Source organism: Podarcis pityusensis, assembly GCF_964106645.2.
Source record: "Podarcis pityusensis genome assembly, chromosome: 11".
Classification (NCBI taxonomy): Eukaryota; Metazoa; Chordata; class Lepidosauria; order Squamata; family Lacertidae; genus Podarcis; species Podarcis pityusensis.
Genome location: NC_138036.1, coordinates 53,821,271 through 53,833,420, shown reverse-complemented (window position 1 = coordinate 53,833,420; position 12,150 = coordinate 53,821,271). Strand labels below are relative to the sequence as shown.

The following is a 12,150-nucleotide window of genomic DNA, read 5'->3' as shown; positions in this document are numbered from 1 at the left end:
ACGGGAGCTCACCCCATCGTGGGGCCAAGTGGCACAGTGGTTTAACCCACAGTGCCACCCATGTTTTCAGCTGTACACAGTTATTTTCCATATATTCAATAAATGTTTTCCAATCTTCTCTAAACCTATGTTCTTCTTGTTCTCTTATTTTATATGTTAAGTTCACAAGTTGTGCATATTCTGTCAACTTAAGTTGCCATTCTTCTTTGGTTGGGACCTCACTTGTTTTCCAATTTTGGGCCGCAGTAGTAGCATACATAAATAACATTTTTTGACCGCTGAGATTTTCAATCTGAATTATCCCCAACAAGAAGGACTCTGGTTTTTTGGGGAAAGAACCATCAGATTCCACAGGCCAGGTAAGAAAAGGACTTTATCAGCTAATTTTTTGTCCCCACAGAGTTAGTAGTGGCAATGCCCCCCTCTAGCAATCAGCTTTGAGCATCCTTGATGTGCTTTCCCCCAAAAGGCCTTTTCAGGTGTTACAAATATGTGGTGAGAAGCATGTGAGGGAGCAGCAGGACAACCATGTTGGCACTGTCCCTTTCATTGTGCTTCAAGACCCCCAAGCACCTCCAAAAATGAGACACAGTGACACAGGATTTTAGTTTAAGTTATTGGGCAAAATTTAGGCCACAACTTTATTGAATACAGAATGTGAGTGGTATTAGCTTAGGCACTGGAATCATCCAAACTATATCAGACTCCCACCAGCATCACGGGGAATCTGATAAAAGGGTGAAACACCGCCAGAGGGAGCGAGACTGCTGGTGCGTGCCAGGTCTCGAGCTCCCCCCGGTGTCCACGTGGGGTCCTGGTATGGCCCTAGCCCCTCCGCGGGGTTTCAGACAAGACCCAGGCCAACCTCTGATTCCTTTAATGCAGTGGTTCTCAACCTGTGGGTCCCCAGATGTTGTTGGACTACAACTCCCATCATCCCTGAGCTCTGGCCTTGCTAGCTAGGGGTGATGGGAGTTGTAGTTCAACATCATCTGGGGACACACAGGTTGAGAAAGGCTGCTTTAATGGAATACCCTTGAGCTTGGAGGAGCAGGTGATGGCTGCACCTCCGCTCCTCAACATTGCTGATCCAATGCCTAACCGCCAATCCTTACAAAGTTGTGACAATTGCTACACAGTAGGCGAAAACCAAATGGCTCCTCCAATTTGCCAGATGGAAAAATTCCTACCCGGCCCCCATTGCAAAACAGCTGACCAACAATGTCCATAGCAAGGCCAGACGAAACTAAGTAAAGGGAGGGTGGGCGGGGCATCCGCTGCGCGAAGGGAAGAAAACTGGCAAACAATGTGCAAGGTATAATAAGGGTTTCCCAGCCGCCACCCCCCAACCCAAGTGATTGGCTTTAGGCCCCAAGTGACTGGGAAAGCCACCAACTGGAGTGGAGCAGGGCTTAGCCCTGCCCACACAGGGTGGTGGTGGGTGCTCAGGGATCCAATCGCAACGTGCTCCCTCAGTGAAGGGGAATCAATTTGTCATTTCAAAACAATATGGGAGATGGGAGTGAGAATGGCCAGAAATGAAAGGTTCATAAGGCCAAGTATAAGAGGTTGATATGCGCAACTGATATCAATATCCAACCAAATTCCTGGCTGTAGTTAAAAAAAAATTCTTTAAAAAACCCCAGCATCCGTGTCAGGGAGTCTTGGTAACAAACAAGCGTAGTTAATTAAAAAGATTTATTGCAAAAAAAAACCAGAGTTCACCGGAGCGGTGAGCACAGCCATCCACCATAAATCAAAGATGTCCCTTCTAAGGAGGCTGTTTCCGGCGAGACCAGAAACAGCCGTACTTCCTCTTGTGATGTATTCTGTCTTGAAGACCCCCCCCCCCATATGCCTAGACCTTGGGCTAAGAGGGTCAGCTTCCACCCTTCCACATTCACTGATAATGTACTTCTGTGGTCCTTTCCACTCTCTGAGCTGCTTTTGTTTCATTTTGTCCTTCACTGGCATGCTGGCAAGCTGCCGGCTGACTCTCCGCAACTCTGCTATCAGTTGGCATTCCTAATGGCGGGGGAGAGTTGGCTCTTGGTTATAATCCTCCTGTCTTGCAGTTAACCCTCTCTCTTGCGGCTACTTCCTTCCCTGGGAGCTGGCTGCAAACTTCCCTTGGGGGCTGGCTCATTCATGACACCCAGGATAGTGATATTGACAGCCAAATCATCATTTGCATGCATCAAGCATCGAACCAAGCAGAGACAAAGGGGGCTGCATGCATTCCACAAAGTTGTGTCTGCTCATTGGGATGCTGATCTGCAAGCAGCGGCAGAAAAAGCTGAAGCAGACTATCAGACTTCGGGCCTGAAGACTGAACAGGTTGCAAAGTTAGCTCAAGCAGTCTTCAGGGGGAAAGAAGGGTGGGGGGAAAGAAGGCAGACAGTTGCTTGTGGTACCAGCGGTGCCAGGGGCTGATGGAGCGGTATATTGACTTTACTTATAATAGTAGCAGTTTAAAAACCAGATGTCTGCAAATGAGTGGAGCAAGCCAAAAGAGGGAAATGAAGAGAGAACATTGCATGGGAGGAGAAAAGCTGAAATGCAATTAAAAGGAAAGGCCTGGGGGAGATGAAATGCAGACACAGGAGAGTGTAGATCAACATATAAATAAATATTGGCCCATCAGCCAAATTAAGGCTCATTCACGTTATCTAAAACCTAATTCCACAATCTACCATAATTTCAATGCAGATTTAATAAAAGAGCGGGCGCGAGATTTCTCCAAGCAGCATGGCGGCAAAGGTTGCAGATGCAAAATGAGGAAATGATTTAGCTCTTTCCCCTTTGGAATTCAGAAAGGATTATGATGATGCTTGAGAGATTTGGCATCCGCAGCTTTCAAATAAAATGAAGTCTGTTTACACTCAGAATTTCTTGCTTTGCCAAATCATGCATTCTGGGCCATGCTAGAGGCAAGAATCATGAGCACTTTCCTAACTTTAACATATTCTGGAGTAATTACGTTCATTACTACAGAGGAAATGATTTGGTATATGGTATATGCACTTACGTGGGCGTAAGCCACATTGAACTCAGTGAGACTTACTGCTGAGAATATATGCATGAACTTGGAATGTTCGACTACAACAGTATACAAACACATCATTTAACTCGGTGGAACTAATTTCTGAGTAGACCAACACAAGATGGGGTAAGGAGTTGTGGGTTCAGGCTGTTTTTATTCTTGTTTTTATTGTGTATTTTTTATTGTATTTTTATACTGTGAACTGCCCTGAGATCTACGGATGAAGGGCAGTTTACAAACAATAAATAATAACAGTAATAAGTTTAGGTTGGGACTTTGTCAGCACTGTTTAGTCTAGCTAAACTAAGATCATGTCCTACAGTGTAGGAATGATGTTTGATTCTATTTATTTATTGCATTTTTATCCCACCTGGCCCTCCAGATGTTGTCAGACTCCATTCCTATCAGCACCAGGCAGGAAGGCCATTGGTTAGGGATGATGTGAGCCATACTTCAGCAATTTACGCAGGGTCACCAGTTCCCTATCCCAGCTAATTCAGAATTTCCATCAAAATCAACAGTGCTTATTTGTGCATCCATGATTTCAGCCTGAGCCTACATATGCTGGAAGACTAAAGGAAAGAATCCACACAGATGTGTATTATGTCTAAAGGTAAAGGTAAAGGACCCCTGACAGTTAAGTCCAGTCGCGAACGACTCTGGGGTTGCGGCGCTGACCTCGCTTTACAGGCCATGGGAGCTGACGTTTATTCACAGACAGTTTTTCCGGGTCAAGTGGCCAGCATGAGTAAGCCGCTTCTAGCGAAACCAGAGCAGCGCACGGAAATACTGTTTACCTTCCCGCCAGAGCGGTACCTATTTATCTACTTGCACTTTGACGTGCTTTTGAACTGCTAGGTTGGCAGGAGCAGGGACCGAGCAACGGGAGCTCACCCCATCGCAGGGATTCGAACTGCCGACCTTCTGATCGGCAAGCCCTAGGCTCAGTGGTTCAGACCACAGTGCCACCTGCGTCTCGCAGTATTATGTCTAGATCAATCTTATCAGGTCCCTAAATTTATTTATTACATTCTAAAACAGTGCTATATCATGCCATGTGTAGTTTGCACATTTATAAACTAGAGAGCACTATTGTCTATTTAGCATTTACTAAGACATTCAGATAATAAATATTTAAGATCAAGACAGATTTTTCTTAAGGTGGTTGGGAGCTGTAAGGTAAAGGTAAAAAGGTAAAGGAACCCTGGATGGTTAAGTCCAGTCAAAGGCGACTGTGGGGTTGCGGCACTCATCTCGCTTTCAGGCCGAGGGAGTCAGCATTTGTCCACAGACAGCTTTCCAGGTCATGTGGCCAGCAGGACTAAACCACTTCTGGTGCAATGGAACACCGTGATGGAAACCAGAGCACACAGAAATGCCGTTTACCTTCCAGCAGCAGCAGTACCTATTTATCTACTTGCACTGGCGTGCTTTCGAACTGCTAGGTTGGCAGGAGCTGGGACAGAGCAACGGGAGCTCACTCCATTGTGGGGATTCAAACCGCCAACCTTCTGATCAGCAAGCCCAAGAGGCTCAGTGGTTTAGACCACAGCGCCACCTGTGTAGAGCTGTATGCAGCAGTAACCAAATGACTTGAACTAAGTGGACTATTGTAATAACTGAAGGCCTATGCAGGCATTACAGCTCTTGTGTTCATCCCACACTTCTCCACCAATATCCACGCATATGGTCTGAAGGCACATGAGTCAACCACTGTACTGAAGCTGGCTTGCACCCAGATGGTTGACTAGCTCAGTGTTTCCCAACCTTTGGTCTCTAGCTGTTTTTGGACTACACTTCCCATCATCCCTAACCACTGGTCTTGCTCGCTAAGTATGATGGGAGTTGTAGTCCAAAAACAGCTGGAGACCCAAGGTTGGGAAACACTGGACTAGCTGGGAGTCACTTATATACCACCTTGTGTCCCAAGATACAGGAAAAGCAGGAGAGCAATGCAAAAAATAAATAAAAACAAAATGCAACATCTGCATTCCTAGCTCACATATAATTCATATTCATAACAGTCATTTTCAGTAATCACGAAAACACATGGGAATCATTGATTTTAATAAACGGTCTGTATACTGTCATTTTTTTTCCTAAATAAAAAATGGCGGACATGATAGTCTGGTAGGAACTAGAATACAATTGAAACAGATAATGCAGCATGACAGATTAAACTTCTAATTTGTTAGCAATACAAAGCATTTCCCATCAGATACTGGCTATCATCTTAAAACATGCAAGGATGGCTCTTGCCGACTGTCTAAGATAAACAAAGCATTCTGTGTAATAAGATAACCTCGGTATTTGGAATATTCAGGTATGAAGTCATTTTTTTCTCTCTCTCTCTCGGGGAAATTTTAAGTCAATTCACTCTACATCAGATACCAGAAGGGGTCTTTAGAAAGCAGAAGTGTTTCTCTCATTGAAGACAGTGGTAAGACTGGCATTGATTTTAAAGAGCATTGATTTTAAAGGAGCTGGATTGCATCCAAAATGGGTATTACAGCGTGAGCAGAATTTAAAAATAATTGCTCTTGCTATGTGATACGGCCTAACCGAACTGTGTACGCTTGTGTGGTTTTTAGAGTAGCATGTGATGCCACGGTTTAAGCCATGCTTATTTCCTGGAAGATTGCATTCCTGATCTCAGATATATACATAAATTGTGGCAGTATTGTAGTGGGGCGGGCAGGGGATGACTTTTGCAATGCTCAGAGTGACCATGATATTGTTTTGAATATCCCAGGCCTTAGCACTGACACTGAGAATAGATTCTGCTATTCCTTCACTTGAATTTAACCGCATTCCTAAACTTTAATCCACATTTCCCCCTGTAATCTAGGATAGTGCCTACAGTAGTTTGAATTTTGCTATTAAAAAGCAATACCATTGTTTTCTGAAGCTATAAATCACATCAACGTTACCTTGTGGAGAATAAGGAGATAGGTTAAATGGTTCATTTCACTTTTACCAACATGTGCAAACATTTTGTGGGCAGGTAGGAAAGGTTAATTCAATATGTAAATTCTTAGAATACACATGCAGTGTATTAATAGTATGGTAATAAAACAGTAAGACCTTGAAAGAGAACACAATAGGGCTTATGAATAAATTAATGGAGGTAAGATGGGTTCCCAATTTAAATGAAAAATGATATTGCATTAATATACAAAGGAAACAGAAGGATATATTTTTAAAAGGTTTTTCTGCATATCATTGTATAATATCTTTCAACTAATTTGATAACAATTTGGAATGTCATTCTCCTCTGAAATAAGTCTGCCTTATGAATACTCACTAGATTATTAAATTGTCACTCTCTTTATATCCCCCTCCCATTATAGCTGGGAAGGTAGCACATTTTCATTATGTGTTTCACTAAAAAAAAACCCTCCCACTAAACCTGGCAAACAACCAGACAGTAATTTAACTGTTGTTGAAATTACCTTAATTCTGATAAGAAAACATCGTTAATTTAAAATACATAGTTATTGCTACCATTAATGAGTTGCTTTCCCTCCTCCACCTGTTCTGGTGTCTAGAACATCCGTCACTGGTGCACTGGTTGCAAAAGAGGCTGGACCATTGTTTGGTCATAGAACACATGTTTTGCAACCAGAGAGTTTCACATTTAGTCCCTGACATCTCTGGGCAGGGCTGGAAGAAGTTCTGTAGGGAAGCCTGGAGCGCTGCTGTCAGTCAGCGAGATGGGCCAACGGTTGTACCTGGTATAAGGTGGGAGGAATAATGTTGCTTTTTCACCTGGGCCACAATGCTGCAACTGTTAGGCAAATAGGATCATCTTCCAAGGTGGTCCTGGTTGCAGGCAGGCCCTCAACCCAGTTCCTCCCCTCCCTGGCGTGGGTGGAGTAATACTCTTACGCCAGGGTGGCACCACAATCACCCCAGGCCTCTTGGCCAATCATTTTGAACGGGGTGGTCATGAGGGGGTATAAAGCGGCAGCGCGACATGTGCCAAGCACTTGCTTCACGCTGCCGAACACCCGCCCACCTGCCCTTTAATTTAGGTGTCCACTGGCCTTGCTTTGGACTTCGGTTGGTTGCCTGTCTTGAGTCAGGGACCGGGTAGGAATTTTTCCCATTTGGCAGATTGTCACTGGCCATTTGGTTTTCGCCTACCTCTTAGCAATCGTCACAACTTGGCAGTTAGGCATTGGCTTACTGATGTGTGGGGGAGGGGAGGTCGGCCATCACCTGCCCCTCCATTGTCCAAGGGTATTCCATTAAAGGAATCCAGGGCCTGGATCCTGTCCGAAGTCTGATTGAGGGCCTCTGGGAACAACGAGGAGAGCTGCAGGCAGGTTCCCCCGAAGTGACTCCCTCTTTTGGTGGTTTACCCTTACTGACTTTCTGCAAAGGGGGCAGGAGCCCGATATAGTCTTTTGCCAATGTCTAAGCCAATACCACTCACATTTGCTGTAATCAATAAAGTTGTGGCCAAAATTTTGCCCATTAACCTTAAACCAAAATTCTGTGTCAGTGTGAATTTCTTGAGTCTAACAGGGGGGCTGGCTTGGGGGCCTTGACACGCAACCACAAACGGCCCCAGACTTGCTTACACTCATATTTAGAACAGCTTGCGGTTAAGATGTTCGTATGTAGGATAGCTTGCAGCTGGGAAACAGTTTATTTGTATGCTTCAGCAGGTACAGCGGTGCCTCGCAAGACAAAATTAATTCGTTCCGCGAGTTTTGTCGTCTTGCGATTTTTTTCGTCTTGCGAAGCACGGTGTCGGGAAAGTTTTGGAAAAGCTTCAAAAATCACCAAAGTCTTTAAAAACCTCAAAAAAGGCTAACACACCGCGTTCTATGAGTTGCTCCTCGAAGTCAAGTCGCCACTGTATTAATGGTGTTAAGAAAAAGGAAACAAACTTGCAAGACGTTTCCGTCTTGCGAAGCAAGCCCATAGGGAAAATCGTCTTGCGAAGCAGCTCAAAAAACAAAAAACCCTTTCGTCTAGCGAGTTTTTTGTCTTGCGAGGCATTCGTCTTGCGAGGTACCACTGCATAGAACTCGTTTACACCTGCCAGTGGTCAGGATATGGCTTTGTCGCTTGAGTTAGCATGTTAAAACATAAGAAACATGGACTAAATAAGGAGAAAAATTAACAGGAGGGGTGGTCGTCGAAATCAGGGTAATGGGAGATGTCAACCAAGGCAGAGGTTTTAGGATGGAAATTAGGCGGTCAAGATAGGCTGTAAACGTTTCAAGTCCCCAGCCAATGGGGAAACAAGAAAGAGATCCTGCACTTCAGACATAGGGAATAAAAGCGTATGCAGTGTCAATTTTGGGTGTGCCTACTCTGGACACCCGCTCTTGCAATGAACATTTTGTAATCAATAAACTCTTTGCTGCTTCACCAATTTTGTTCAGATTTTATTTTGAGGGTCTCAGCACCCACTTCTATCATAAGGCAACTTCCTATGTTCCCAGAAGCTGCCATTCAATGATGAGGCTTTCCCAAGGAATTGTGTGGCTAAGTCAAGCATTTAAAGAGTACCAAGGACCTGAAAGTAAGTACCTTTCATGCAATGAGAAAAAATTCAATGGTTCGCCTGTTCTTGTCCCTTTGTCCAGACAGTCTGTCCCAAATCTAAAGTAACCTCCCAAATGATAATGATCTAAAGCCATCATCTTGCCCTCAAGTATTTAGGGGGAATTTTCCATAGGTTGTTTTAAGTTATTTACATGTTACTTTGCAAAAATATTGCATGTTTATTCAGCCATCCCCACTACAGTTCTGTGAAGATTTTTTTTTTTAAAAAAATGTTTCTCAATGTGGGAGCTGAGAGGTCTTGACTTGCCTTGATTCCATAAAAAAAGTGGAATTAATTTATTTTTAACCACTCCTCAGCCAAAGAAGGCTTCCAGAGAGACTAACAAGCATCGGTAGGCCTGAAAGCTTACAATCTGAAAGACACAACACAAAAGAAAAAGGGATTGGAAGAGAGGAAGAAAATGAAATTCAGTATTTGAATCCAGTGGGTGATATGCAGTGTTAGACATATTCAGAACAGAATATGAAAGCAATAGACTTATATTACTTATCCACTGATTTCAGGAGATCAGCTCTGAGTGTGACTAACATTGATTATCATCCAGTGTTGTGTTAGTAGAGATGTACCATTTCTGGAAATGCTGAAGTTAAGGGTGGTGATAGGAGGCCAACTTTTTTAGGCAATCTTGAAAAATGTGCAGTACATAATTTGTTTTGTGCATTTCACAGATCAAACTTTAGAAACATAGAATGTATTGTGTATAACTTGGTTTGCCATAAAATTATCAAGTTTGATATATTAAAAGTATAGTTTATTTGGACAATACTTACAAATTGAATTTACTTTTTGTATTCTTTTTCAATAACAGGGATGCCTAGGCATTGAGCCCATTTATGGAAGCAATATCAATATCTTGAAAGACAGTTACTGGAATTGAAATAACCCCAATGGATAAAGTGGTTGTGTTGCAGATCACACTTTCAGTTCCTTTTGAAAATTATTTTAATCTCTTGTACTCCCAGCTGAGCCCAAATCCATCTGAAGTTTTTTCTCTCCTTTTTTTTTTGTACCTCAGGGTAAGTGGGTTAGAACCAATATTGAAAATTTATTTCCTGATTTGAATACGCTCCAACTATTTTGTCAAATTATATTTCATTTCAACTGACGTAATGTAATGTAAAGCAGACCTCAACTTTTTCAGACTTTGGTACTTGCGGCAAATTAAAGATTAAAGTTTAAAATGTTCCAAGGTAATAAGGATTACGTAAAGATATTCACACTTCAGCAGATGAACCTGGTGAGAAGACTGTATCACCATTAGACTGAATTCTCATTAGAAGGGAAGAAAAAAAACTCCCAGTCAAATGAAACTGGTGCTGCATAAGCAGAGTTGAGTCCAATATGTTTTGGAGGCATTAACTGAACAAAATAGGTTTTTAAAATCACCTTGATTTGGTTGGCTACACTAATTATTCTTCCCTGGGTTTTCATTTTAAGAACACCATATGATTCAATATTGCATTTCCAAAATTTATGAGCACTTATGATTAGATTTATCAATGCTATATCCACTGCAAAGAAATCCTCGGAGGGTGACAACACCATCTCTCTAAATAATTAGAGCCTCTTAGATGGAGAAAGGAGTTCTGCCTTACCATAGTATATTTAAATAAATACTGGAGAGTCCAGCAATTGTTTATGATTTATGCATGATACAATTCACCATTGGGCTAGCTGCTGTAAAGCACCGTGCGATAAATCTGAAAAGTAATTACAGAATAACTAGTAGAAAGCCTACTGATAACAGAGCTGTGGAGCACTTTATAATATATCCATTATTTACCCACAAACCATGGATCTCTTCTGAGGTCCTTACAAAGAAGAGGATGACAGGGTATTGTCAAAACGCAGTAATAACCCATCAATAAAAGGAAATCTTGTCCCAATTCTTTTACACAATGGAGAAGAGCATGGGAAGCATGTGTTCCATCCATTGAAGGCAACAGCAACAGTCCCATTGATTTTCAGAACCAGATAATGTTAAGTCAGCATGAAGTGAAATTGCCCTAACAAGTACATGCGGCAATTACCTGTACCTTCCAGATCCATTCAGAACAATGGGAGTTTCCCCACTGAGTTGAGTCAGTGGTGGAGCCTTTTGAAATTTCCGTTTCTTTTCAAAGGGGTGTTCCCAATTAAAAGTGAATGTGTTCCTCTGCTCACAATTTCACTATCCACACAAATATCGTGATTGTTTGCTCTGAATGACTATGCTATCAGGGAAATTCTTTAGGGCTGCAAAATATAACCCATTAATTAAATGAAAAATGTTTAATTAATCAGGTGGCATGATTGTAAAAAGGTTTTTTTTTATAGGAATGCTTCTAAAATCTACCTGTGACACAGTCTCACGGCTTCTTCTAAAATGATGGCTGTTGGCTGACTTCCACACGGTGCTCTTTAAAGCTCTCATCCCTCATATTAACAGGAACAGTAGCTTGGGCAGATTGGGGGAACTGGCAGAGACTGATCAGGAATGAAACTTTAGGGTCCCAGAGAATATAAACCCCATATGTGACTGCTATGAATGAAGCAGTGGCTACCAATTGGATGACTTTAAAAGGGGAATAGGCACATTCGTGGAAGGTAAAGCTGCTAGTATTGGTATGCCCAGAACTGGAGGTAAAAAAGGGGAAGTTAAAGGACCCCTGGATGGTTAAGTCCAGTCCAAGACGACTATGGAGTTGTGGCGCTCATCTCGCTTTCAGGCCAAGGGAGCCGGCATTTGTCCACAGACAGCTTTCTGGGTCAAATGGCCAGCAGGACTAAACCAGCGGAACACTGTGACGGAAACAAGAGCGCATGGAAATACAATTTACCTTCCCGCTTCAGTGGTACCTATATCTACTTGCACTGGAGTGCTTTCAAACTGCTAGGATGGCAGGAGCTGGGACAGAGAAACAGGAGCTCACTCCGTCACGGGGATTCTAACCGCTGACCTTCTGATGGGCAAGCCCAAGAGGCTCAGTGGTTTAGTCCACAGCTCCACCCGCATCCCGAATAAACAAGCACACAATCACTGATCGGTCCACCCGCCATTGTGAGGATCAAAGCAATGAAGATGATGCCTCCCCAGCTGTTGCCATTGGCTGTGGGTTTCTTGTGATGTCACAAAAGCACTTGGCAACTGAGTGGATATAAAGGCAGGCCAAGGGGAAAGCCCTTTTCTATTTCCAGAAGGACACACCTGGCAATGGATGTGACATTCAGCACTGCCCAGGTTTCTCACACTTGGAGGAGGCAAAGTGGTGAATGGAAGGAGGCAATCCTCTGGCAGTGGGATGCTAGGGAGTGATAATAAGGCAAGTTTGCTTGCTTGGAGGCTGCTGGTATCCGTGGTTGGAAGCTGTGGACGTCTCATGATGCACCTAAAAGTAGCGTCTGGCTCAATGGGACACCATGATGGAAACCAGAGCACATGGAAATGCCATTTACCTTCCTGCCTCAGTGGTACCTATTTATCTACTTGTGCTGGCGTGCTTTCAAACTGTTAGGCAGGAAGGAGCTGGGACATAGCAAAGGG

General features: G+C 43.2%; 1 protein-coding gene and 1 long non-coding RNA gene across 7 annotated transcripts in view; one reads left to right on the top strand and one right to left on the bottom strand.

Moving 5' to 3' along the window:
• CNTNAP4 (contactin associated protein family member 4) overlaps positions 1-12,150 on the bottom strand; it is a gene marked incomplete at its 5' end in the record, with an annotated part of 272,470 nt that overhangs the window by 221,000 nt on the left and 39,320 nt on the right. The window lies entirely within an intron of this gene.
• LOC308458569 overlaps positions 6,336-12,150 on the top strand; it is a 37,375-nt gene continuing 31,560 nt past the window's right edge. Inside the window, exons 1-2 of the long non-coding RNA XR_013977566.1 lie at positions 6,336-6,784; positions 8,503-8,582. This is a non-coding gene — a long non-coding RNA (uncharacterized lncRNA). The remainder of the gene's footprint in view (positions 6,785-8,502; positions 8,583-12,150) is intronic.